The sequence below is a fragment of the Corylus avellana genome, chromosome ca2 (assembly GCF_901000735.1).
Source record: "Corylus avellana chromosome ca2, CavTom2PMs-1.0".
Lineage (NCBI taxonomy): Eukaryota > Viridiplantae > Streptophyta > Magnoliopsida > Fagales > Betulaceae > Corylus > Corylus avellana.
Window position 1 is genome coordinate 27,171,617 of NC_081542.1, and position 9,328 is coordinate 27,180,944.

Here is a 9,328-nt window from a genome sequence, read left to right on the forward strand (position 1 = left end):
TTCTTCATTAGCCATAACTCGATAAAGTTTATGAGCAAAAAACTGATCAAAAGTCAACTCCTTTAAGGGTGTCCACGATTCTTCGTATAATCGCTTTTTAGTTTGATTTTGGAATTTTTCTAATGTAATCTTTTAGTTTTGCTTGTGTCTTTTTGCTTCCTTGTAAAAGATTGTTAGTATGGACCCCTCTGGCTTTTGGTTGTCTTGTTTTTTAATAAATTCGTACTTATCGAATAAAACAATAGTTAAATACCTTTTTGCCCCCTTATGGTTTAAAAACTTTATTTTTTGCCCCCTTAGGATTTAGTTTTTATCACAGGAAATACCTCCGTCAAAGTTCCATCCAAAAATTGATGAAATCTACGTCAGCATTTCTAAAATCTTGACATGTGTCCATATACAAAATTAATATATATATTAAAAAAAAATTTTGAAAACCCCCATTTTGCCTTAGAGGGTGGCCGGCCACCCCCAGCCACCCTTCTTTCACCCTTATGTCGCTCTTCGATCTTTTACCCTTCGTAATCTCTAAGAAAATGAGAAAGTGCATTTCAATCCACATGGGTCAGGCCGATAATGCCTGCTGGGAACTCTACTCCCTTGAGCATGGCATTAAGGTGAGATATTCACTCATTGGCTTCATTTATTTTGTCATTCATTTCCTTTTGATTTTTGTCCGCACAAGAGGGGGAAGAGAGGAGATTTAAACTAGTGATCTCTGTTTCATAAATAATAGTCCCTAGCCGATTGAGCTACCATCTGAAAACATTTTTTGCTGTATTAAATATTGAAAAAGGACAAAATATTTTTAATATTTTACACCACCAAATTAACAAATACAACTTATAAGCGGTTCAAATTTAATGTCACGTATTGAGCTGGTACACGTCTAGGTGGTCTTCAATGATTAAATTCATCTTTTCATATAACAAGTCGTACGAAACACACCACGCTGAAGATGGATTCGACACATTTGCATTACTAGTGTTGGTTAAATTGATAACAAATAAATATTAAAAAAAAATTACAAAGATAATTAGAATAGAAAGCTGTAGTAGGAGAAATTTGAGGAGTTTGGAGCGTGTGGCCGGGAGTTTTTCCGGCAACTCGAGTCCTCTCAGATGATTGGAGAACAGTATATCCAGGTTTTGTTTGATTCTTTTAATTGATTCCGCTTGTGTTAAAATGTGAGTAGCCCCTGTTTACGTTTCTTTGATTAATGTAACATTATTTCAAGTAATATAAAAAAGCTTAAAATAAACATCTCATTTCTTTAATGTAGCATTATTTCAAGTAATATGTTGAATTTATTATTACTGTGATATATTATTTTGTTTATATTTGTCATTTTTTTTTTCCTTTTTTTGATTTTATCAAATAACATGTCAAATGGGTTGTATTTTGGTCGACTCTGACATGTTTTTTATTAAATGGGTCATGTGTGTAGGGTTAACCTAATACGACCTGCCGTCTGACCCGTTCAAATAAGCAGTGGGCCAAAATGTGTTCATACAGTGTGAAAATAATGGTACTGAGAATGAGACGTTTGTAATAATTCTTTCAAATTCAATAGTAATTTTAAAAGTTACATTACATTTGAGATAACACAAAAAATACTCTAATCTTTCTTTTAACATTACTCATTGAGAAGATAGGCTAGATTTTCAGCTTCTACCTCTGAAGGAACACGTGTCCTTGAGCTTATCTTGTGCGACTTGCGTAGATGTTTCAGTAGAACACTATAGTATTAAAATTATTAATTATACAACGGGAACAATTTTCAAAAAATTATCAAATATAATTGATATTTGAATAATAGTACATTAATTATGAAGGAGTCACGTGTATAAATTCTTCCATGGGAATCAGACATTAAAAGGATCATACATGTTTTGAGGCACATTTTCAGGATTCTACAATTGCTTTTTGTTGTGCAAAAATAATACTAAAATAAAATAATAATAAATAATCCGAGAACAATCACACATAAAATAATACTAAGATTTAAGTGATTCCTTTAATGTGAGGTACGTCTACTAGCAGTGGCTATCATGAAAAAAATTCAATATGAAAGAGTACAAAAATTATATAGTAGAAAGAAAATCACTCAGACCTAAAACCTCAATACACTCAAATCTCACTATCACTCAATAGAGATTATTTTCCAAAAAAAATACAAAAGACAGAAATACAAACTCTTCTTTTGCCAGGATACGATGGTGGCTGGTCTCTCTATTTTTCTCTCTTCCATAGTAACACCATTTCTTTCTCTCTCTTGTTTTTGTTGTAATATTTGTTATAAATATTCATTTTTTGGTCATTTGAAAATGTTTTATCATTTGATATTGTCTTCATGAGTTTTTTATTAAAAATAAAAATCAGCTTTAATCATTTTGGTTTATAACCGTTTGGTCATTAATATTGTTACAAATCATTAAATCTTGTCTGACCATTTAGTCATTGACATGCATTGATATTTTTATAATTATTAACCGCTATTATTATTTTTCTAAACATTAATGGCTGTTTTTAAGATATGAGATTTTGAGAAAATATCAGTTATGACCGTTGGTCATTAACAATTTTTATGACCAAATGGTTTTCTAAGATTTATTACGTTGGTCAACTTGAGGGTTTTAACCTTTAATGTTATGACCGTTTGATATTAAAAGTTTCTCAAGTTTTTTGAAAGAAATATTGAATAATATTATTAATTACCAAAGAAAGGATTAATACATAGAATGAACATGAAGAAAAACTTCCTTCCTTTTTTTTTTTTTTTTTTTTTAATTTGAAAAGTTGAGATTCTTATTCAAAAAATCACAGTGGAAAAGTACATTCATGGAGGGGGAATGACTTCCTCCCTCCTTACAATACCATAAATGCATGGTGGAATCTCCTCCCTCCATGAAGCATCTATAACATGATCGGTAGCATTTTTTGCTAACCCGTGCGCCGCAAAATTTGCTTCCCTTGGGCAGTGTACTACACACACATTACCCATAGACTGCATCCCATTCTGAATATCTTCTATGAAGTGCCCATAACTACTTCGCCATGGATCCGAAGAAATAATGGCCTTGATAATTTGCTGAGCATCTCCTTCTAGTATACATCCCACGCCACCCAGCTCCTTACCCATCATCATGGCATACACCCCAGCCATAGCTTCAGCTGTAGCCGGATCAAGGAGCTGTTTGATTGTGATACTCTGTGCTGCATATATTTTGCCCATTGAGTCTCTAGCTATAATCCCCAATCCAACACATCCTTTGTTTTTGGAGACTGCTGCGTCCCAGTTCACCTTCAATATATGCCGAGTAGGTGGCTGCCATTTAGCACTTGATAACTCCAGCTGAACCGGCGCATTTTCATTTGTTCCATCTGCCTTTTCATTTGCATTCCTATATTCCTCCAAAGAAATGCCTACATTCCGGACCAACTGGTTTGGGGGGGTAAAAATCCCTCCATGTATCACCGTGTTTCTTCTGAACCAAATCTGCCTGGAAATGACAGCAAACATTTCTAACTCCTCCAGTTCGCATCTCCCCATCATTGATTCAAATACCTTATAAAAAGAAACCTCTTCACACACCCTTTTTTGAAACTTGGTTATGCTACCACCCCAGACATCTTGGGCAGTGGGACAACTCCATAGTATGTGTTCCGTCGTCTCTTCATATCGTTCACATAAGGGACATAAACTTGTGTTGATCACTCCCCTTTTAAACAAATTAGCCCTTGTAGGGAGGATATTATGGCAAGCTCTCCAAGTGAACATTTTAACAGCATTTGGAACTCTTAAATTCCAGCACGCTTTCCACACCAGACTATTTGTGTTTGGTCCAGACCCTCCACCCATTTCCATAGTCTGAAACTCCACCTCCATGTGATATGCACTCCGAACAAAGAATTCACCATTAGAAGTACATCTCCAAATCATGCGATCTTTTGGACAAAGTGGGCTTAGTGGAATATTTTTTATTAAATCTGCCTCCTCCTTAATAAAAATGCTGTCCACAAGAGGGCCATTCCATGCTTTCAAGTCTTGGTCAATAAGCTCCACTACTCTTGCTTGGGCCGGCAACACCCGAACTGGAGTTTGTATGGAGAACGTTATTGGTTGCGGAATCCATCTATCCCCCCATATTCTTACGTCTCTACCATCCCCTATTCGCCAAATAAGCCCCCGACTAAGAACTAATTTTGCCGATAAGATACTTCTCCATGCAAAGGAAGGTCTTTTCCCCATATTTGCCTCCAAAATCGAAACATTGGGGTGGTACTTGGCTTTGAAAATTTTTGCTACCAGAGATTCCGGGTTTTGTAACATTCGCCAAAGCTGTTTTGCTAAAAGTGCCTTGTTAAAAGTCACCAAATCCCGGAAACCCAATCCTCCATTCGCTTTTGCTTTTCCCATCCGTTCCCAGCTCATCCAATGAGTCTTGGAAGTGTTCTCCTTATGCCCCCACCAAAACTTTTGCATCATCCCATTAATCTCTTTGCATAACACCCCCAGAAGTTTGAAGACACTCATGCAATAAGTGGGTATGGCTTGGGCCACTGCCTTCAATAAAACTTCTTTTCCAACCTGTGATAGGAATTTTACCTTCCAATTATGAATGCAGTTCCACACCCTATCTTTTATGCTTTTGAAAGCTTGCACCCTCGACTTTCCTACCAAAGTGGGTAGCCCCAAATATTTATCATAGCTATTTGATGCTGAGAGACCCGACAATTGGGAGATCTCGGCCCTTCTTTCAGTAGGAGTGTTGCGGCTAAAAAATATAGAGGTCTTCTCCTTATTTAATTTTTGGCCTGAAGCAAGTTCATACTTTTCCAGTATTTTTGTGAGTTGTCTCCATTCCACCATGTTTGCTTTACAAAATAGGAGACTGTCATCTGCGAAAAAAAGATGACTGATACGCGGCCCATTTTTTGATGTTGGAACACCCGTGATTATCCCTCTAGTTTCAGCTCTTCTCAGCATTGCACTTAAAGCCTCTGCACAAATAAGAAACAGATATGGTGATAATGGATCACCTTGTCTTAAACCCCGAGATGGAACAATGTGTCCCATTGGTGATCCATTAATCATCACAGCATAAGTGACAGAGGTGATGCATTTCATGATTAAATCAATCCACTGCTGTGAAAAGCCCATTTTTACCATGACTACCTCCAAAAAGACCCACTCCACCCGGTCATATGCCTTACTCATATCAAGCTTTATGCCCATAAAACCCACCTTACTCCACATTCTAGTATGCATTGAATGTAGAGTTTCATATGCAGCTAGAATGTTGTCAGTTATCAATCTGCCTGGGAGAAAAGCACTCTGAGTACATGAAATAACATGAGGTAGTATGGGTTTGAGCTTGTTTGCCAAGACCTTGGAAATTAATTTATACATCACATTACACAGACTAATCGGTCTATAATCCGTCATACAAACCGGATTCTTAATCTTTGGAATAAGAGCAATGTTAGTAGCATTAATACTTCCATCCAAAGAGGCACCATTTAAAAAGTTTAAAATTGCATGGCATACCTCCGGACCAACTGTGGCCCAATTTTGTTGATAGAATTCTGCGGAAAAATCATCCGGACCCGGGGCCTTCATGGGTGCCATCTGATCAAGGGCTTGCTTCACTTCAATTGCCGTAAATTCCTTTGTTAGATTTTGGTTCATAAAATCTGTCACCTTGCTCTCCAATCCGCTGGTGCAGTCCTCTATTCGACTCGGCTTGGCTGATGTAAATAAGGCTTGGAAAAAACAGACAAAAGCATTGCCCACAGCAGCTGGCGAGTCGCACACCTGCCCATAAACATCCTTAATAGAGATCACCTGATTCCTCCTCATACGTTGTTTGGCACACGCATGGAAATATTTTGTGTTCCGGTCCCCATTTTTTAACCACTCTACCTTAGCTCTTTGCCTCCATTTAAGGTCTTCTTGTTCCAACAGCCCATGCAAATCAGCTTTAACCTCTTCTTCAGCTTGGTAATTCGGTTCTCCTGGCTGGGCTTGTAATTCTTCGAGGAGTGCAGATTTTTTCCTTATAATTTCCTCATTTGACATCACCTTCTTTTTTACCCATACCTTCAAAGAATTTTGGCAGGAAGTGAGATTATTGTTGACCCTTGTCCAAGGGTTTTCGTCTCTTTCTTTTACCTTCCAGGCCCGCTGAATTGTTTCTTTGTAGCCCTCAAGCTTAGTCCATCTTGCTTCAAACTGGAATTGCCTCTTTCTCTGTCTGCTAGAGCTGCCCATCGGATCAAAAGAAATAAAAATGGGGTTGTGGTCTGAACTTCGTCTCGCCATAACTAAAACTTCTGTCTCGGGATAAAGTGCACACCATTCCCCATTGGCGACTGCCCTGTCTAGTCTTTCTTTCGTGAAAGCCCGTCCATGCCTCCCATTGGTCCATGTGAATTTTGGACCCCGAAATCCCAAATCGCTTAAATTACAATCCGTAAGGGCCTTCTGAAAATCCTCCATGAGACTTCGAGCCCTTCTCCTCCCTCCCCACTTCTCACCAAGATGAACAATTTCATTAAAATCCCCCATGCATAGCCATGGCATTGGGGAAAGCAGTGCAATATGGCACAACAGAGCCCATGTCTCCCTTCTTTTTGCTGCTTCGGGGTGCCCATAAAAGCCGGTGAATTTCCATTCATTCCCATCATTCGTTTTTTTTTATCACCGCATTGATGTGTCGACGACTATAATTTTGTATAGTTACTTGAAACTCATCATGCCAAAGAAGAGCCAACCCTCCACTACGCCCCACACTTTCAACCACAAACATTTGATCGTATCCCAATTTTATTCGTAAAAACTCAATTTTTTTATTCATCATTTTGGTTTCCATAAGAAAAACCAAACGGGGTTTCTTTTCCTTTACCATTTGGCAAAGGTCACGAACTGTCTGGGGGATCCCAAGCCCCCGACAGTTCCAACATAAGGCACTCATTGATGACGGCGGGGCTGTGACCCAACCTCCGCCATACTAGTTTCTGCAATTACATTTGATTTTCCTTTTTTTCTCTGGTCTCTGCCTGCCTCTACTACCAGAGAGGAGCCTTTTCTTTTTCCTTGTTGCAGTTGATCCCCCCCCCGTATATGCTTGATTCTCCACTACCGTCACGTGCCTTACGTCTCCACATTGGTGAATTACTCCCCTTCCCATTTTGCTGTAGGTGCCCCGTATTCCCTTTTCTGTCTCTTTGGGATACTTGGCGATTTTGGGCTGCAGGTGGCGAGACAATGTGCGTTGGGCCCCCCACATCATTTAACACCTTTGTCATATTATTCTGAAAAGGTGGGGTTTCTCCCACCCAAACTTGATCCTTTTTTTTTTTTTTTGACATGTCCACACAAGGGAAGGGGGAGGGGGGATTCGAACTAGTGACCTCCACTTCATGAGGTGGGGTTCACAGCCGATTGACCTACCTCTTGAGGACCACCCAAACTTGATTTGTGGTATGAACGATTGCCTCTCGGGCAAGCCCATGTGCAACACAATTCGTGTAAAACCCCGGTCCCATATTAGAAAGATGAGAAGAAGCCCATATAGAGTTAGTGGTTTATAAAGATAGTCATGAGTGTTAAGTCCCACATTGCCTAGTTACTAGGTGAAATTGGGCTTTATAATGAATTGTAGGGAAGCTCCAAATTAACTTGTCCTTTTGGAGCAATAGCGTAGATGTGGCTAGCGCTTTTCTCTGAGTTGTTACAAATGGTATTAGAGCCACCTAGTAATGTCAAGTTATGTGGTACTGAAGCACTGCATGACGTGACCCTGATGAGGACGTCAGGAATTTAAGAGGAGAACCCCAGTCCCATATTAGGAAGATGAGAAGAAACCCACATAGAGTGGGTGGTTTATAAATATAGTCATGGGTGTCAAGTCCCACATTGCCTAGTTATTAGGTGAAACTAGGCTTTATAATGAATTATAGGGAAGCTCCAAATTGACTAGTCCTTTTAGAGTAATAGCGCAAATATGGCTAGCACTTTTCCCTGACTTGTGACCACATCAGGAGCAAACCAGATTGGATATCTTCAACAAAATGCCCGAAGCTACTAAGACTCATCCCCTTCAAACAAAATCCCATGAACACCTAAATCCCTTCCCATCAATACGGGTGGAGGGAAAGAGGGTTGAGAGCTCCAAAAATTACTCATTGTAAAACTTTCATTCAGATGCCTAGGCCCACCCTTAGCCACTCATCTGGGGGCAACGTTTTTTCCTCTTACCATGTCGGCTCTCTGATTCTTTGTAATTTGTATTTTAATTTCTTTTTGTTTTTTTGTTTTTACTGTTTCAAGCTTTCTCAGATTTTAGGTCAGACGAAGTGAAGAATATGATAGAATAATTAATTTTAATAAAACACTGCATTTCACCTTTGGATTGGGAAAATGGCCCACGATGTTTTTTAAAACTTGCTGCCCCTGCCAAAAGTCGCTCCTTTCATTGTTGAAGTTTAAAGTTTTTTTGGTCCACGAGTCCCATCCGCATAGTTCTTCACACAAAATGTGGACCTGTCAAATGTCAATTCACATCAAACGGCTACAATTACTCTAATTTATTAGAAAGGATCTAGCGGCATCAGAGAGAAACATCAACATGAACTTATTGACTGAGGTACCATTTTATATTAAGTGATACGTTTTTTTTTTTTTTTTTAAGCAAAAAAAATCGTAACAAGCTTTAGGTGTCAGACTCACAACTAGGGTCGGACACTTTTTTTTTTCTTTTTTCTTTTTTTTTTAAAAAAAGCTACTCATCCACTATGTTATTTAATTAATTTTTTATATTAATTTATTATTAAATAATAAAAATTTCTATGTAAATTTTTATATTTAGATTGCTTTTTAAAATTAATTATTTATAAATATATAATTTTTGTTACGTATTCTAATTATACAAAATATATAATTGTAGGTACCTGAAATTATATAAAACTCTATTGATATCTAATCAAATTCTAAACGAACCCATGTCAAGGCATATTCAACAAATTTGTCCGTAGATACTTGCTTTAATTAATTAATTATTTATTTATTTTTATCATTACCATATTAATGATAGCTACAAAGAACATATCTACATAAAACATCAACAATCGGTTAATCATGATTTTTCAAAAACACAATTTGAAAGATATGTTGTTTTAATCCAAAATAAATTATAAGTTACATTTAGATATTTTAGAAAATAATTAAATTTTATTGAATTATTTCTTTAATATTCTTAATTAATTTTTGTTCAATTTTATTTTTTAATCTTGACCCATCTTAAGTAAAATTCTAGCTCGGTCA